The sequence below is a fragment of the Homalodisca vitripennis genome, unplaced genomic scaffold, assembly GCF_021130785.1.
Source record: "Homalodisca vitripennis isolate AUS2020 unplaced genomic scaffold, UT_GWSS_2.1 ScUCBcl_4412;HRSCAF=10560, whole genome shotgun sequence".
In the NCBI taxonomy this organism is placed as follows: domain Eukaryota; kingdom Metazoa; phylum Arthropoda; class Insecta; order Hemiptera; family Cicadellidae; genus Homalodisca; species Homalodisca vitripennis.
In genome coordinates, this window is record NW_025780554.1 from 5,205 (window position 1) to 25,348 (window position 20,144).

Genomic DNA, 20,144 nt, shown 5'->3' on the forward strand with positions numbered 1-20,144 from the left:
TTAGTATTTTAAAATCGTGGGATTCGGATCTTTTACCTGTTGAATTACATCCTCCCAAACTATTTCTTACTGTGGGCCAGGCACGAGATTTACAGGATACAGTTAGCTAGAAATGTTACCAGGCATGCAAGGAAAACCCGATATACTGTACTCAAAAATTTATTCCAAAGAATAATAACACAAATGATCATAATTGCCGATAGGAGTTTTTAGCTGAAAAGGCTTGGGAAAGATTTAATAGCATCGGACTCGAGTTTAAGTGAAAAGGCTGCCTGCGTGGGGCAGATACAAACATTATGAAAGCTAATAGGTAAAATGTGTGGCGGTTTGGAAGGCAGGTTGAACGGCTAGGAAAAGTAGAAATGTCAAGAATAAGAGAGCATAAGGAAAAAGCACTACTAAGAGGAAACCACCAAAGGAATAAAAAAATTTAAAAGGCAAAGGGCTATAATCTAAAACCCGTAATTCTGGTTCTGGAATAAAAAAAAAAGAAAAAGTACTCATCGAAAATAAATTGAAGGAACTCAACACCATATCCTAACCGCTGTCTCATTTGGACATTTATCATATGTGCCAGCCGGTTGAAGATAACCATTTTTTTGAGGAGTGTTTATGTGAGGGATTTGTTAACTAGCTGAAAAGTATAATGAAAAATGGAATCAGCTGTTGTTAACTTAGGACAGTATAAATTGGTCTGCGGTACTCATTTGGGTATGTTACGTAAAGCAGTGGTATACGAAGTGGTACTCACTCTTGACCGTTTTGTAATTTAAGACCGCACCTAGCTGAACTACAGAATATTATTTTAACAGCGGAGGCCCTTCACGTAAACAATCAGGTATAACTATTTTCCTAAGAACAAAACGGAGGACACAGTAAAACTCTTGGGGGACATTCTGTGTTTAGATGTCTTTTTATTATCAGAACAAGTATGAATTTGTATTACAGGACGATCATCAAATCTGAAATTGCACGGTTATTTCCCTCGTTAGATTTGTCAAAATCTGTTAGAATGGGGAAATGGGTTTCTTGGATTTAATTGACTTAACAATTCGATTCCTAACTGTTGAAGAATAGTGTTTAACAATAAGCCTCTATATTGATTCAACTATTAGTGATAATCTCTTGCCTACTTTGGATCTTTACGAGATCGATGATATAAATGAATATATTAACCAATAATCTAAAATGGATTCATTTTCCCTGATTGTATCATTCAAAATAAAAGCTCGTAATAATAACACTCTGAAAAAGTGATGTATGGTGCTCTAAGGGAAAGAGATGTTTTCCAAACCTCACAATTTAGGATTGTTACTTGGTTTTCACAAATTCAGATAACACAAAATTACGAGGCATAATAAATGGCACGAGTCACCAAGTTCAAGTTTTGTAATTTAACAAAGTTGATGTTTAATAAGGGATAACTTGTAATATTGTAACAGGGTTTTCTTATAGAAACGGGAATTGAAGGACAAAACGTATTACAACGAATTTTATTCCATCTAGTTGGACCGGGTTTTAAAATTGTTGAGAGGACCCGAAACAGTAAATTAATCTTCCTATTTACTGACAAAATAATCTATCCAGAATTCGATATACGACCTGGAAGATCCAAAATGGTGATTTAGTGAACTTTTAGTAGGTGTAACTATTAATTTACGTGTTCATTATTAGAGTGAAATCAAGAAACATGACAATGGGTGTTTGTTTGTTCATTGTCATACATCAATCTAGTAAAAAATCCACAGTGCGCTGTTTTACAGAGAACAACGCAATACAAATTTTCAGTAGCCCTCGAACTGTCAAAGTGGTAACAATGGAGAAATCGCTTATTCTTATTAATCCGTTGGGTTTATTTAATACACATCAGACATGTCGAAAACACAAAAGATATACTAGTTATCAGTGAAAACGTTAATTTCCGATGATTCTAAATTCATTGATATTGAATGGCACTCCCACAATCCATACTCTTCGAATATCTCATCTAATAAAATTGCGATGAAATTGACTACCCCTTACTAATTCACCAACTCTCTATGATGTATGCACTTTTGCCTCAGTCAAAAGTTTTCTCGTTGATTTGAGGGAAAAATTTTAAAGCCTGCAGATAATTATGAAGATTCACCAAGACAGAATTAGTATATAATGCCGTGGGAATTTTTGTTTGATGATATAAGAGATGAACTGTGATCGGGACGGAAATTGTAGTTAGGATTAAAAATGTTAGGTAATTACGAACTATTCATATAAAGAATTTACTAAATCTCGTCACTGTGATACTTACATGGATGGGAAAATGTCGTGGTTGGAATATTTCTACGCAATTGGAAATTTAAAGGAAGATAAAGGGAAATTTTCATTTTGCGGCGTACTACTTAAATTACTTCTTGGGATTGCAGAAGAACTATAATATCATTTATACTTGAATGTTTATACAAGAGTTTGTACTATTGAGAAGCATCATTCGACAAAAATTCTGTCGTTCAATTTGCAAACGGCTATACACACCGAAATTAAAATAAATTTAACCAAAAGTTGTTTGGAAAATACCTTATGTACGTGTTGATGACAATATACATATTGTCACTTGGAAAAATTGTGGAGAGAAGATCAAACCGATTTTCCGTTCATTTTCCGGATTTGAGCAGGCATAAATGGAATATACCCCATATTGGTTTTAACTGTATTAGAGGTATGCATGTTTCACATGTACATAATTTTACCTACAATGTTCTATAAAACCCCAGATATGCCTGAATTATTTTTTTTTTTTTTTAATTTTTTTTAATTCTACAGTTTTTTATTTTATACCTATAAATGTATTCTCATCAACACATTATAAACAAATAATTGGTAAAAATTTCATCGTCGTTTCGTAAAAATTAATGGGTGGCCTATTATAAGGGTACAGTAGGGAAAATTATGACGTGAAATGCTAAAAATTTTGCCCAAAAATTGCTTTTTTATTTTTAGAAGGGTTTACATTTACATTAGGATATAGTATGTTTTTATGTACTTTAAATTCAAATGTTGGTTTTAACCAAAGATATATAAACAAGCTTAAATAAAATTTTTAGTAAGTGACATTTGTAGTTTATGGCTTTGTGTGGTAATCAATAAAACAATTTAGGTATTGTAGACCAACATTCACACTTTTGGCATCTGGTTAGTGGCACTTAGGCGATGGCAATGGCCCACATCTCGTTTGCTTTTCCTGAGGAAAAACAAGGTGGTCCAATCATGTCAAACCTTGGAGTCCACTTTTGATTGTATCGATGGCCGTCCAGCCTTTGTCGCGCACCCTCTTTACCAATATGTTTCCTAGCAGGTTACAGGCAAAGTTTCTGCCGTCTGGAAAGACTAGTGGGTCAAGGTTCCCTACAGCATGGCGGTGAAGTTGCAGGCATTTTGTTATGCACAGTCAATGCGAGTCACAGAATCAGAGGGAATACCACTTCTTACCTCTGAATTTGGGGATGCGGTTACAGGCTCATATTTTGATCCGAAACGTGTCCCATCCGCCCATTTTTTTTGTTGTACTGGTCTGTATGAGGTTTGGTTGATGGATGATGAAAGCATGTTTCATGGCTTTAAGAAGGAAAAGCGTTTTAACTGATGTGGTGAACGCGTATGGGTTGGTACAACCACAACAGCATTTGAAAACAACAGTGAGACAATAATGTGTGTCATTCCATCTTGCAATAATTAAATTTTCATCACATACTACTTTTTCGTATCAAAAAGTTTCCCCTTTCTTTCTCTTTTCTAAATCTTTATATCAGTCAGTGGGCACTTTGCATTTTTCTGTTCTCCGTCTCACCGTTACCAATAGCTCTTATATCTTTTGGGGACGAGTATTCTCAAAACAAAGGTAGGGCCCACAGAAAAAAAATTATCAAAAAACAAGAAGTACGGGAAAATCACCATTCTTCTTCAGAATCATACACTGTACTGCAATAACAAACACTGGCACCAAGGCCCAAAGTGTTTCATCGCACTGAGGGGTCCAAGGTTTGTGGCTGCTCCCTTGGTTGGGGTCCCTTTACCAAGACTTACATATGCCTTTGGGTTTGTCAGCAACCAACCCACAGAATTTTGTAAATCCATAGCGACGAATAGGTTTGTTTCTGATGAATTGTTTCAAACCATTGCCTTCCCTAAATATGGGACCATTAGACTCATCAATGAGGTGGTGTTTCCTCATGTGGTGCGTAATCAAATAAAATGTTTTGTTCAAATGCATATCAAACAGATGGGACTGTACTTTTGACATACTTTTCATCAGCATTGAGTGTTGTCATTATATCACAAACATGCAAATTTGACATAATAAACTCCAAATCTGTCTATAGGAGAATGCTGCATTTTATAAAACTAATTCATTGCGGAGTGTCCAAAGCTGTTTCCCATAAAATATTCGTCCTTAGAGTGGTAATGGACATAAAACCAAATGCTCAACAACTACAACTCCTGATGAATCGCGACATTTCATTTCATCGACAGTTACATCTACACCTAACGTGAGACGGTTATGTATGCCGCCGAGCGCTACGAGATTTGTTTTCTCAACTTCTGCGAATAATCTACAATATCATCATCTGTAAATACAAAAAAACTGTTCCATTGGTGTTAATTTTTGTTGTAAACTTCCTGGTCTATTATCTACACAATAGTATCAATCTAGTTTTAGGTCCTCATTTGACCCATTTGTACTAGCTTTTTTAGTGCGCTGAATGTGCGTTACTTAACTTTTTTGCTGGGCTTTCTCGTTCAGGTGAAATTTCTGAATTCGTCTTACCTTTTTTATTTGGTGGCCTGTGCATATGTCCCATGCGAGAGCTGCGAGTCCGCCTGAACTAGAGGGTAAGGTTGGTTCGATGTGAATAAAGATAAAGGATCCTCTTCATCTTTGTTGTCCCACTCAGGTTCAAATTCTTCGGGAAAACTTCAGCCGGGGCCAATAGTTTGGTTTGCCCTGGAGATGATGGATTTGAAGTCATGTCCTCGGGAGGGCCCCTGATATCCGGCCTCATTCAGTGACATCTATCAATTTGCATTGATTGGTGGCTGAATAATATACGGCCAATTTCTTCATCAGGTTGGCACTTGGATCTCTTCATCATTCTTGCATTCGTCCAAAATTTCGATGAAAGGTTTTCAAGTTTCCTAAAAACACACATTCAAAGTACGATACATAACAAGGTTTATTCAGAGATTTTTTTTAAAATAACTGTAAAAAATTTGGTATTTGATGATTAAAAACAAAAAGTTTAGATGCCCAATTACTAAGTGCACGGAACTTGTAATACAAGGGTCGAAACTCTATTTGAGCGTGGGTAGCATTTATTGTTGTAGGGCATATGCATACGGGACTACATGTTGGACGGGCCAATTTCGAAACATAACTAATTAAAACGGTCCTTGAATTTTAGAACGGTCACATTTCTAAGATAAATGTATAACTAGTTAGTCAGTTATTAGGAAAAAATGTACTTAAATGAGTTTTAAAACTACCTGCCGAAATAATGAGTATTGCTACTCGCTAGAGCCTTTCTCTCGCCACATGGCGAACACGAGTCATGAACAGTTGAAATTTGCAGAAATCCTCAAAATTTGTAACACTAGTCTTAAAGAAATCATACTAGTTGATAGCATTTTCCCACTTGATTGCGTTGCTCAGAAGTGCACATTTCAGTGAGAACGCTCTCTCACTCTACTAAATCTCTATCTAGAATTCACTCTCTCTCTGACAGCACAAACGAGCCCACCCTGCCAAAATGTTGAGAGAAAAAGCTGAAACTTACTTCAGATAGTAAGCTTTATGGAGAACACTACAAGTGTCCTAAATATTAGGTCACTAGGCATATACTGGGTTAAAGAGTTCTACCAATCGAATTAAAGCAAATAAATGTATTATTACATACTATACTGATTCATTTTTCCTAGAAGTAAGTTTAATGATGAGTTGTCTAATTCCGATTTCATTGATCCTAAACTTAAACTGTAACTTTGATATGTATGATATATCCTCAGAATCTAGTGTTATTATTCACTAGACTAATAAGAAGAAACTTGGAGTTGTTTTAAAGATTGCAGTCATGTAGCGTTGTATGTAACAGATCTTTTTTGGATTGAGACCTATAACTGTACAACATTTTCGGAACTTGTAAACGATGATTAGTTAATAGAATCTAAATAAAAAATAAATGAACTTTAAAAAAAGCAAAAAGAGGTGACACCAAACCTGTTATTGAATAAAAAAATTACTGACTAGTTCAGGATTATGAAAATGGTGTTTTGAAAAATAAGTTATGCATCTGATGAGATATTAGAATAATTTTAGATCAAACAAACACGATGTAAACGGGACTATTTACAATCACCAAACTAGCTTTTAAGCTGTAATTGAAGATAAGTGATGATCTTTCAATCCAATTAGTTTTATTCTGAATTGGTAGATTTGGTTACTGTTTGCATTGTGGGAAATGCATTACTTACACTTGACTTGAAGAAACAAACCGGAGGGACCCAAAGTATTAGCCATTATTAAAAGAACTGTTCTCTCCTTGTCTTACTATTTTGAGAGAAACACGACAAGTACAGTAAGCTCGTAGTCATTTTCAGACAACTTAAACTTTATAATTAAATAAATTGCTTTTAGCCGTAAATCGTAAATGGTATAGACTTTATGGCAGGGTCCATGGATCGTGCTTTGTACTAATGATGCAATGCAATTACTGATTAAATTACATTCATTTATATAAAATTTACTATACTGAACTATTAATGAATTTGAGAGAAAGAATGGCGTACAGAGTTTTTGCGTTCCGAGTTTAAAAAGGCGAAGGGGTCAATCTGTTTTGTATCAGGTTTGCAGCTGGTTATACTTTCGAATTTAAAGTTCAGCGACAGGGTGGGTAAAGGCTGTTAATAAAAGCCTGGTCACGATGTCACTCTCCATACTTTACTTAATTATTTTTTTTTAGTTTGTTTGTACATTTCCTGTCAATGTACAGGAATATTAATTTATTAAGACATTTAAAAGTATTATAGTACAACGAGCTGAGGATACAGTTACCGTGTTAATTAAATAAGTTAAGTATAGTTTAACAAGAATGTTTAAGAAGGTTAAACTTAATCTTAGATTAATATGACCAAGGTACTTGCCACGTTTATTACGTAGCGCCGCATCTGAAAAATTTGTCTTGGATTTTGAATGAAACCCTTATTACGTCAAGGTGTTGAAAATTTCTTAATTTTAATACTTTTGTTTTGTAATAGTTTATAATGTAATTGGTTGTTTTTATTAAATATTTAACTAATTACTCTTGTACTCTCGGGAATAGACGATTCCCCCATTGGATGATACCTTATTAAAGTAGCGTGTTTACAGGAGTCATGTCGTTATTTTTACAAAACAAACAGCTTTTTAAAAAAAGGGAATTTCAGGGTAATATTAATCTACCGCTTTGGTAATGAAAACATTAAAATATTGGGCTGATCATCGTTTACAGAAGAGGCCTAAATGTATTTCTTTGAGTTTTCATAATGAATGGTTGAACTTTCTAATCGGCCAAATTACGTAATAATTGTATTACGGTTTTATTACCTGCTAAGCTGTGGAAAATATCTGACGTTCTTACTCTAGAATTAATAATAATCTTGAATCTACATGTTTGTGGTGACCCCAATACTAACGACTTTGTATCTAAGTGATTTTAAATTTAATCCCCAAGCAACATACTGTTAATTATCCAATAGAGAATTGGGGGTTTGGATATTTGTAGGACAATAAATTAATTAAGTCATATTCAACGTATATTTTATAAACTCTTTTGTAATGAATTACTTATTAGTATACACATTAACTTTTCTGTAAATACATTCTATTTTATGTATTAAAAATATTAGTTTCACCGGCTGGTTTGTTTATTATTTTTATTGTAGAATATTGAAAATTTTTTATCGTGTTAGTTGCACAAGAGATAACCTCATTCCAATCTTATGACAGTCAAGGAACGGTAAAGGCACGCTCAGCTTGGACTGCCATCCGTGGTGCGAAGAGGGCACATTTATCAGGGTTTAGGTCTTAGGTATTACTCTTACAGTTTTTTAACCACAGTAATATTAGAACAGTTTCCAAGTTAAGTGAAGCGTTGCCATAGTGTTGGACCTCAAACTTAATGAATCTGGTCTGACGGATCTTAGCACCAACTAGTCGTTCCGTTCAACTTATCTTATCTACTTGTTTGTAATAATTCAATCAAATGTAATGAAATGTTCTAAAGCAATCAATTTTGACGGGATTGTGAGGTTTTTCATGTCCTAATGTGGATTTTTCCTGACGATTCTTAATCATAAGTGGTGGTATTACGAACGCAATAACATTTTATTCCAATGGCAAAAACAAGAGTATTTCGATGAACCTTGCAAATATTGTTGTGGTTATTGTGCTAGATGAAATATTGCAACTGTTCCAGTAACAGTGCAGTGGCTGCAGTGTTAAGCTGGATTACATTGAAATTATTATACAGTCTGTTCTGACATTATACTAAATCGGGCGACTAGTTGTCGGACGCTGCGCTCGCTGCTCGTTATATTCCTCAGTACTGCTTGTTTTATTAAAATCCCGTACCTGCTGCTTCTGCATTAATAAAATGCATCTTTCCCTCTCTTTGAGTTTTGGAACTGATTCTAAACTTTTTATGTCTTCTAGAGTTCTTTTTCAATAGGCCTCCATGTTAGATTTGATTTGGTGTTTAAAAAATACACCGTTTTCGCTCCTTTTAACGAAACTACGAGACTAAATAAAATGGCAGAGGTTCGATGGAAGAAATAAAAAATATTTTAGTTTGCAAGCTCAAATTTTCTACATGGAAAATTCCTTTGCACAGCTAATAATTTCTTTTAAAATTTATTATAATTTTTCGATAATAATTTAAAGAAATTAGAGCTATAACTATTTACGATTTTGTATCCATCCATTAACCATTTTAGTTAATATATAACAATACAGGAAGATGTAATAAGTTGTATTTTTGTTAAAAATCACTAATATTTGTATACCTTCTTTACTTCTTAACTCAATTCTTTGAATAGTTTTTTGTGAAACAGTCATAAGAATTATTGTTATTTTTTTACATGTTTGATTAAAATAATCTATGTGAAACTTTAAACAGTTGTGTTGTACATGATCAAATAAATACACTGAGAGTCAGTAATTTAAAATATACTCGTGTTATTCATCTATACATTAACCTGAATAAAAATTTACGTTAGTTGAAGGTTTAATTTTTAGAGAAAGTGGGCCTCAAAATATCTGATTTTTAACAAATCATCAGAATATTTTATTGAATTCATGGGACAGCAAATTAACTTGATAAGAAAAAATAAACTGTTTTCAGATGAAAAAACAGGCTTACCTTTTTAAAATTATGATGTTGTATTTTTTAAGTGTTTTCAATATTTTTGTATAATTTCAGGAGTCATGCAATTATTTTCTAATCCTTTAAGTTTGTGGAAATATCTCCAATCAGCTCGCACATTTTCGTAGTTAGGGCCAATTCAGGTCCTTGTTGAAATCTTATAACGCATTTGGTTGGATTTCGTTAGAAATAATGGTGAAATCACTATAAGTACAAATTTTTTAGAATAAATCAATGATGAAGGAAAGATTCTTATATTCAAACCAAAAAGTGCAATTTCTACAAGAGAATCCGATATAAAAAATATAACTTACTTTTTAAAATCCCTTGCTTTGTTCTGTGTTATTTATCGTCAAGACAGTTTTTCAATGTTAGAATATCATTAACACGTCAGTAAGAAAGATTATACATGATTTTATCAGACCCCGTACGGATTACTTTGACACCAGTGTGTTAGGGTTCACCGCTATGGTTGACCAATGTAGTACACGTATTCAGTTATAAGTTTTGATGTATTTGGTCGTATGTGATAATTATTTTAACTTGATTTTTAACACAATTGACTGCTACCGCAGAGATAGAATGGGTCATTATGCCTTTTCCACTAAGTCCTATGATGACTAATGATTAATTAAGGAATATTAACAAAGGATTATTAAGTGGGAATTTTAATCTGATATTAGGTTTAACTAATCCAATAGGAGATATAAGACATGAATAATAAGTAAAATTTTAGATTTTAACGAAATATAAAAACAAATAATTGGGAAAAAATCATATAACAGTCTAATTAACATGTCGATTTATCACTGTACGCTTTTTTTAATAGTCCGTGAATCTGTGAGTAGGTGATTGATTAAACTCAGAAAATAGGTTAATTTCACCTCAACTGTTGGGCCACTGATGAGGGGGGACAATCAGTGATCTACACTTCTCCTATGTTATAGGAGTCCTCTGATGTCGAAACGTTGTAAAAGGTTCGTTTTGAGCTTCCTCTTCGCCGACTTTCTTTGGATTCTATTCAGACGAAAAAGGACTCGGGGAGCGTAATAAAGTCTGAGACAGCGTTAGATATTTAGGACTTTGCAATAAAGGGTAGGTGAAATGGAGCTAAACTGAACATTCAAAATACATAAACCTATCGTAATTAAAGCATTTATGAATCTATATAAGGTAAAACTTATGGTGACAATGAATATTTGGTCGACATTAGAATGTGGGATTTAACAGCAATCAAATCATGACTACTAGCCGCCACGCAAGTTTCACCGACCAACTTGGCATCTGTTGCATTTAATTTTACGAATATGCTGAATTATACGTAAATTTGTAAATATGCTGTGGGTGGGAGACGTTCAGGGTTTGCAAACAGTTATGAAATTATGGCGGATGAAAGGTATTCAAACCAAGAAAGTGTTATTTCATAAATTAATTTATACAAATTCCAAATCGTTATTGAAGTACTAAATTTATTTATGAATCATGTAAAAATCTGACTCTAAAAGTAATTAATTTTGGACCAGTAGTTTTACTGAGTTTATGTAAAAAAATACATAATAATATAAATAACAACGTCACATTCACTTCACTGTGAGACGATGTTTCTCATTCAATGCATGATGCCGATCTAGTTTAGGTTTCAACTAGAATGTGTAAAAATACAGAAATGTACGGCTTCTAGGAAATTAAAACTTTTTAATACAATGTTCAATTTTACATTTTTAAAAATACAGAAAAGATACGTTTCTTCAACTTTGGCAGATAAGATATTTTTGGTGCGAATTGATTGCCGTTTCACAGATATGTCGAATAAAATATCGGCAAACTTTATGCTCATCCAAAAAAGTAGAATCATTTTTACAACTTTTATGTCCTTTTTTCTTGCCATAAACAGTGATTTTGATATTTTAGGACCCTTTAAAATAGTCGTTAAATGCCAAAGCAAAAACAAAACAATTTGTTTGTATACTTGAAATTTTGATCACCAATTAATAATCATAAATTTTTCCCAAAACGATAATTTAATATAACACGATATTGGCTTCTAACGAGCTTTTTTAGTAGTCTGAATGTTTTTCCTTTTCTTTGTGATTAATCTACGGACTTATAAATTTTACAATTTTAATCAGAATCAGAAAAAGCAATACGCGTTAATGTTTTTCCTTTCGTCGTAAATATGATTTACTATTATGTTGCTTTATATAATACATTCATAAAATTTGTATTTAATCTAGTAAGGAATTTCAAATATCTTGTTTTCAACAAGTAAAACTTCAATAGTGTTCATTATTTCTGTGTATAATATAGTATTGAATTTATATTTTTTTATCAAGTTAAAATAAAACAATTTATTTGAGGGTACATAGGCGAGTTTTCTAGTTTGCTTATATTAAAATTGAAAATTAAAAAGAGTATATTGTTTTTAAAGGTAGCTGGAAATGACTATATGAGGATGATTCATCTTCAACAGCAGTAACTTAAGAAGATGAACGCTTTTGTCTACTTAATTACCTGGTGATAGGCCAAGCAATTCTTTAGTTTTATATAGTAAAAAACATAGAAAACTCGGGTGGGATCTTACAGGCCACACGTATCAGGGAATGCAGGTAGAAGATACTTATAAGTAGAGAGTCGATTCTTCCTTGCTCAAAATGTGTTGTTGGCCCTATGTTCATTATATACTAGCCGATGGCGAAATTCCGAACGTCCATTCTTCTTTTGAAATACTCTTCAATTAAAACAGAGAAATGGTTAGATTTTAGTAAAAACAATTATTTTTGAGGGTTTTGTTTTAAAAAAGATTATTTATACAACAACTATTTAGCTAAGGGAAACTGGTTAAAACATGGAAGTATTTTACAACTGTTTCATGTCCCTTGCAGATGACGTCATGATTTCCCAAAAGAAAGACTTTGTTGTGTGTATCATTGAGTGTAGAACACCTATTGTGGAACCGACATTGTTTAGTGTTTTTTCCGGAATGCAGTTTAATATATCCGTATCATTGCAGGTTTCGGCATTTGTTTTTGCTGAAGAAAATCTCAAGAAAACTAGACTAAATTACTTTGAAAACCAACCATCGGTGATTACATTCGGTTATATTATCATTAGGAACGTTTAGCTTCACCAACATTTAGGGATTTGTAAAAAACTTACTTGTTTTCCTTTAACTAAAGAGAATCACGGAATTTAGAAACATAGGAATGCCCACCTAGTTACCATATTCCTTTCAGGGTCTATATACTTTGGGTCTTGTACTTTGGGTCTATTTCATAACATACTTACTCTTTCATCAAGGGAAAGAGTGGCGATAAAGCCGTTAACCAATTATAACGTAAATGTAATGTAGACGTGATAAGGAAGTAATTATAGAAGTAAAAATTAGCAAAGCTATTAATCGTTTGCGAATTTATATTAAAAATGCCTATTCGGTTGTGGTAAGAACTATGTAATATTGAGACTGTTTGTGGAAAAAAACCCCCCCCAAAAAAAAGACTTTGGTGGCATTGGGATAAAAATGTAATTGTTGTCCGTCTGTCCCCAACTTTACCCTCGAAATATGAAGTGACCAACAGACTGAATAAATTATAAATGGAAGCTTTTCAGTTTCTATATGAAGAAACACTGACTAATTGTTTCGTCCAAGGGTTTAGGCTGAGGGATTGGAAAATATTTTATTGCAATTTATTGATCTTATGGGTAACCATTGATGGCAACGTGGGCAATCACAGAAATAAATACATATTTTGAATAAGAATTAGAACTATTCATTAGAGACTTTAAAAATATAAAATTACGAACTAATGGTATCCTAACTGCCCCCCAAACACATTAAAACATTAATTTTATGGTGACTTTTTTGGGTATACTTTTTTATATTTTAAAGACTGCAAATGAAATTTTAATAAACAAATATATGAAATACTGTGGCCAGATATCTAGGACAAAGGTATCTGTTGACTTGAAAATAATGCATGATGAAACTTTCTTTTATACAACAAAATATATGAATGAGATTTATGACGTTGATTATCCAAAACATAGAAATTTGGCTGGAGCACATCATTGAAGCTTATCACTCAGTGTGGTGTGCTGATCACAGTTTTTTCATTTTGTTTTTCTAGGGGAAATAAAAATATCTTTGCCATAAAATGGGGGTCGTTAGCTGTTTTTATCTGTCAATAAATTTAAAATGAAGCTATATACTTGAAATTTTGCATTGAAAATAAAAAAAAAAAAAAAATAAAAACTGTCATCACAATAAGTGGTGTGTCGTTCTCGCCTTTTTTTTGATTTAGTGTAGATGTATTTGAATGAGGTATGTGACAACGTGCGGTTAGGGACGTGATGGTCCGCTGGGACGTGTTATGGTGCAATCACGTCTCACTGTGCTCTCGGTGTACCCTTTTGCTTTGCCTAAGTATTTGACTTCTGGTACAATGTATTTTATCTGGTCAAAATATTTTAAAAACCCATAGCATTGATTTAAAAATTTTAACTATTTAAATCGATAAAATCTATAATTTGTACTCATTTTTTTCATACTACCGTAATAAATAATTATTACAAAAATCTGTTATTTCCCCGTGATTATTGTTTAACCTTTTAAGTTAACTGGTTGTTTTCTAATATTTTTAAGGCATCTTAGTAACATTTTATTCAATATTTTGAGTTAAAAGTTTTCCAAATATCATCTGTATCAATTTAATTTTTTGTGAACTGAGGCTCGGGTATATAGACAGGCCTACTTGCCCACGTAAGACCCCTAATGTTTCCTTGACGGAACTGTTATATATTTAATTGTTATGATTTGTTTACTATTTCCTTATTAAAAAATTATGATATTACTTGCTTTGTTTTTTTTTTGGCATTACATGGTAATTATATATTAGAGAATTTATAATGAGTTATTGTACGTTTTGATTATTAATGTTTTTTAAAATAAGTTTTCATTCTCTAAATAAATAAAAACATTGATTTATGTTTGTCTAGGTTATTATAGACATTAATAAATCAAATCTATCTCGACAATTGATATCTTAGACCATCGCAGATAAAGTTTACTAAAGTTTTTGTCATTTATTAACGAATACACGGTTATTCTTTCTTTGTGCTACTTTTCTTCTTCCATACCTGAAACATTTTCCAGCCTCATTTAACTGGTAACATATGGTAAACACTCAGAACATTTTAACTATTATTCGTAAATGTTTTTAAAGAGAATGTCCTTCCAATTGTTTTGCTTACATACGTTTATCTCTTATTGATGTATATTCAGGAAAAGATTTCGTAAGTATTAAAAGCTTGCTTCCAAAAATTAAAAAGCTTATTCGTGTTGTCTTCAAATTGGACTTACAATTACAGTTTCTGTATTTAGTTATAAAATTCTATGAGCTCAAAAATTCTTTAGATATTCATTTTGTTTGCCAATACTTTTGGTGAAGATATTTTGTACGTTGAAATATGAGTTACGAAATACAATGCTTTGAATAAAACCCTTTTTAAGCTATCATTATGAGTCAGGGAAATAGGTTGTGATTAATGTCAAAAAATGTTAAATAGAGTTTACCCAATACTTATTTCCATTGCATTCCAGAGAGATTTAAGCCCCATTAATAGTGAGTGAATAAATATTATACCAATGTTTGATTAAACAGCTATTTTAAAAACGTTTCAAGTTTACTGTTAGATGACGTATTGATTCAAATTTAAAAAGCTTTTATAATTTAACCCTGATATATATCAGACTACCCCTTTACATACAGTTGACTTAAAAATAACTTGTTAGGATGTTACGAGGAGGCTTCCAGGATGATTTGTTTACGACGCAACCTGTGTAAGGGATGCCTGTAAAAGTGATTAAGTTGTCAAGGACCGTAAGGGGTCAATTCCAACACTATCTGTAAAACGATAATCAAAAACGAATCTTTTAAATTTCAAATTATCTTCTTCGTTTTTTTAAATTTATCGGTATAAATTATGACCTATGGTTACTCTTCTATGATCTTCCAAGATGTATCAGCTACCCATTTAGTGGGAGGGTGAGTGGGGTGTGGAGGGGGAGTGAGGTTGGAGTGGGGCGGGGGGGTGGTTGGGGTGGTTATTAGGGGTCATGGGGGTAGGGGGGAAGATATATAATTTTATCTAATATATATATAGTATATATAATTTATATATATAAGGCAAACGGCCATGTTTAGGAGCCATCAAATAAAAAACTTTAAATCATAGAAAATTTGTGAGGTAAAATTATTCCATAGGAAAACAAACGTGTTTCTTGTTAGAAAATATTCCCCATATATGTGATTGTATTTATACAAATTTTGACAGATTTGAAGTACTTTTGAATGTCTTTCCAAGCTGTTTTCCCTCCGCCAGAAAACAAACCAACATAAAGGGGAAATTTGATTTTAAAATTGTAAGGGACACACATTTGAATAATATCTGTAGTATCGATTATATATTGTGTAGCTTTGTTTCCTTACATGACAATCGATTCTTGAATTTATATGTTATTACTATAATTTAAAATCGATATAATATATATCGATAAATAGGAATTTAAAGGATAAATATATCCCTATAATTTGGAAAATATAAGTTTATGTCTCTATTGAAATAGAGGGAATCCTTCGACAATACTTCCTTTTTCTTACATTATTACGCTGTGGGCTGATTGTAGTGGACATTCACTATTATCTCTGGACTGACGCTCCTCCTCCATTAGACAGCGCCGCAACCACAATTGCAACTTCCTTCGGGATTCCACAGGACCATTTCTGCGAGAGTTGTCCTCGTGGCTAGTGGGGAGGGTTTTTTAGCTGTTGTTTCTTTTTACCACAGTTGCAATGCTGTCTTGGTACTTGGGGCGGACTCTTCAAATGTCTATTAGTTTTGGGTTTTACTGATATATGATGCTGGGGGGACATAAACTGCAATTAAGGATCTAGATTTCCACGTACAGTCATTTCGTCGCATATTTCTTGGTCATCACCCGCATTGTATTGTACGCTATGGGGACATCTGTGCTATCCTCATGTATGAGTTCCAGTAGGATTAGGAAGGTGCTTAAGAGCAATAATCCTGCATGATATATTCCTATGATAGCCATTGCAGTTTTTTTGGCTGTTGATTGCACTCAGGTCACCCTCAAAATTTTGAGTCCGGAAGGTACCACAAAACATTCTAAACGACCGTTCAGTTTTACTAGGACCGTGGTATTGTGGCATCACCAGGTGACGAGAAAGCTGACCTATATAACAGAAAAAAGAGACTAATTGCCACAAGTGTGTCCTGAGTAGTCTGTGGTTATTAGCCGTTTCCAAGGCTGATGGACACCACTAAACCATTTTGCTCTCGATGAAACACAGTAGTGGGTGGTAGTTGTCCAGCCCTAGACCATGAAAACTTGATAATGGAACATCTTAGTCTAATGTTACCCTTGACTGGTGTACATTTGTAGCTTTGCGCAGACAACCTAACGTAAAGAACGAAATAAAGAACCTAAAGATTAATTTCATTTCCTTTACTGAGCATATTCAACGTGAGTGTTATTTGAAGAAAGGCCACGCGTATTATAAATGATAAATTCTGCAGTCGTTATTTGCAGTGCCAGGGAAAACTAAATACTGATGAGCATATTTATCTTTGACTGCGGTTACTGCTGGCATCTAAGAAAAAGAAGAATGCAGGATCCTCAATCTCTGGAGGATGTCAAAACCAACCAGCACTAGGAGCCACTATTCCTTTAAACTAAAAATAGGGGAAGGAACCAGGTTTAGGAATCCATTTCTAGGAAATCTTATAACATTCGTTTTATAATAGGTCGCACAAGACTGACTGTACTTCTGTCTGAGAGATAAACCTATATTTTCAATCAAATCAATCACAATGTATGTGGCTGTGTAATAAACGAGAAAACTATAATTTATAAAATTTCCTACTGTCTTGATATGGTGTAATAACATTTACGCTCTCCTAACGGAAACTTGTATATGTAGTTACTTTTTCAGTACTGATGTTTGGGTTTTGTATCAGTTTTTCAAAATCTTGCGACTAATTATTCTATTTTTTTTATTATTCTCCCGATTTTATTGCATTATTCTTAACGTGTGGTATGGATCTTCATCCTTAATGAAAAAAAATAAAGGATTTACTCGTATATTTCCTCATTATCAAATGACAGTAAAGATACAATAATTTTAGTTTTTAGGAAAAATAATCCAAACACTGTTAACATGTAGCCGAAGTATTGGAGAAATTATAATACTTCAACTAATTTGTAATATTTATAATTATTGATATAGAGCTACCACCTCATAAAGAAACAATTGAAATATCCCGTCTATCTCGGAAAACTATCATTACATAGAAAGGATAAATCTTAATTTTTGCTTGATAATCATATAATAAAGCAAGGGATATTAGCAAATGGTGGGATTGTATCATATAACCCAAATTTTACTCGTTTCATTGAACAACTAACTTAATTTTAATGTAGCCTCAGGCAATGTTACGTGTATATAAATAAAACAATATGAAATCATTCTATATAGTAACTAATAAAGACAGGGTGGCACATTTAATGAATGTATTAATACAAATTCTATTGCTATAGAATTTTTGGTGTACATCCTGCAAAATCTCACTTAAACTCATATTGTTTTAAACGAGCTAAATCAAAATAAGCAAAATAATATAAGATTATTTAGTTAAGGTTGGGGGGCATATGGCAGTCCTGCCAAGAATCATAAGGAAAGGATTTTGGGCAATCTATCATAAGTTCCATGTCCCCTTTGAAGTAGGGGAGCCAGACTCGTGTATCAGTTTTATGTTGTCTAAAAGCAGGCCAAGGAGTGGGCACGATCTTATGTGTAGGCTTGGTTATCGCCCATGTGGTAAAAACCAATAAAACATTAGATGTGCTGCTCCTGGTAAACTGCATAAGGATAGGATGCCCAGATTTTAAATGAAAAATCGGTTTTTTGCTGGTATCCTGTGTAGATATGATATATGAGATTATAAACCTGGAGGGAATTTAAACTATTACCTGTGGCGGGGGGGGGAGAACAACAGGGCAGTTTTAGTTCGATTCAATCGATATTGGGAAAATAATTAGTTTATCTCTTTGTGACATACTAATAGTCACTCGTGATTAATTTGTGTAATTCAATTACTGAAAATAGGTCAGGTTGGACAGAATAAACAACACCACAATTTTAAAATTTACCTTGATATAATTAAAGTAATCAAAAACACTTTCCTGGAACTTTCAATTACCATGTAGTGATGGAGTTGAACGGCGTCAATTTAAATTGATATTCGGCACATTTGATAGATTACCCCAACTTGCCAACTAATTGACGTTTTAGCCTAACAGTAATTTTTGAAAGCATAATTACTCTATATTAAATTGATCTAGTAGTGAATGTATTTTGCCAAAATATATGGCCTTAGGTTTTTATTGCATATGGATTGATGTACTTAATACTCTTACCAAACTTTAAGCAACAACTCATGTGTTCATTGTCAGCGTACAGTATGTTTAGCTCATGTGTATTAACTTACTTCTATATTGTTTATAAATAACTTTTATTCCCGCTGTATATATATAAAATAGATTTATATATATTTATATATATATATATATGATATTTATATATATATTCATAGCTATGGAGAAAAATCTCTTTGTATTTTTGAAGGAAAGTACATTAAATGTTTTAATTTTCTTAAATCTTTTATCTAGTGCTATTTGGAAAGAATATGCACGAAGTAGTTTTAAAACTTTTATGGTATGAAAAGAATAATGGTTATACATAAATTTTGAAATATAAATAACTCTGTGAAATAATTTTAATTTAATAATACTCTAAGTTAACAGTATAGAAACACATGACTCGGTTAACTTAATTTGTAAATAGAAATAATAAATAAATATGATGATTGAAAGTTATTTGAGGATTCAAAATGAAAAACGATTTACAAATTTATCATTTTTTAAAGGGGGAGTAAAGCTGATAGGACTATAGCAAATGGTTAAAAACAGTCACTGATATAGCCGATAATTATGAAAACAAAATACAGAGATATTAGAAATAAAGTAAAGTATGTTTTTCTTCCATTATATAAATCTCAGCATGATGACAATATCTTTTTTTTATATATCATATTTCACATTAAGTACTAGAGCACAAAACAATTCCTGTGATGTTATTAACTAAAAGGTAAAAAGGGAAATAGGTTTATCATAATAATTTTAGTTGTTTTTCACTGTTGTTTCTTAATGGTAAGGACCCGATTATAAAGTTTAAATATCCCTATATAATATATTTACCTCAATCTTGTTCAAATTGTTTAAAAATGTGTAATTGAATTATGCAGATATTACTGTTATGTTTAGCATGTAGCTTTGTTATAAGTTAGAATTGTTTATTTATTAATATAGAATATGATTGGAAACAAATAAATAAATTAAAATATTAAACAGTAAAAAGCACAACACACATTTAAAATTTGTTGTAAGTCACTATGGCATTATTCGGGTCCGTTCGTGAACAAATGTTATTTTTGCTTCAGTTTTTCTATACTGTATTGAATAGAGTATTAAAATAATAGTTTCAATTGGTAATAGTAAATAGACTAGAGACAAAATGTATACCATCTTTTCATAGTTGCTTCAAAAACTACAATAAACTGCGTTATTTCTTGGAAGAA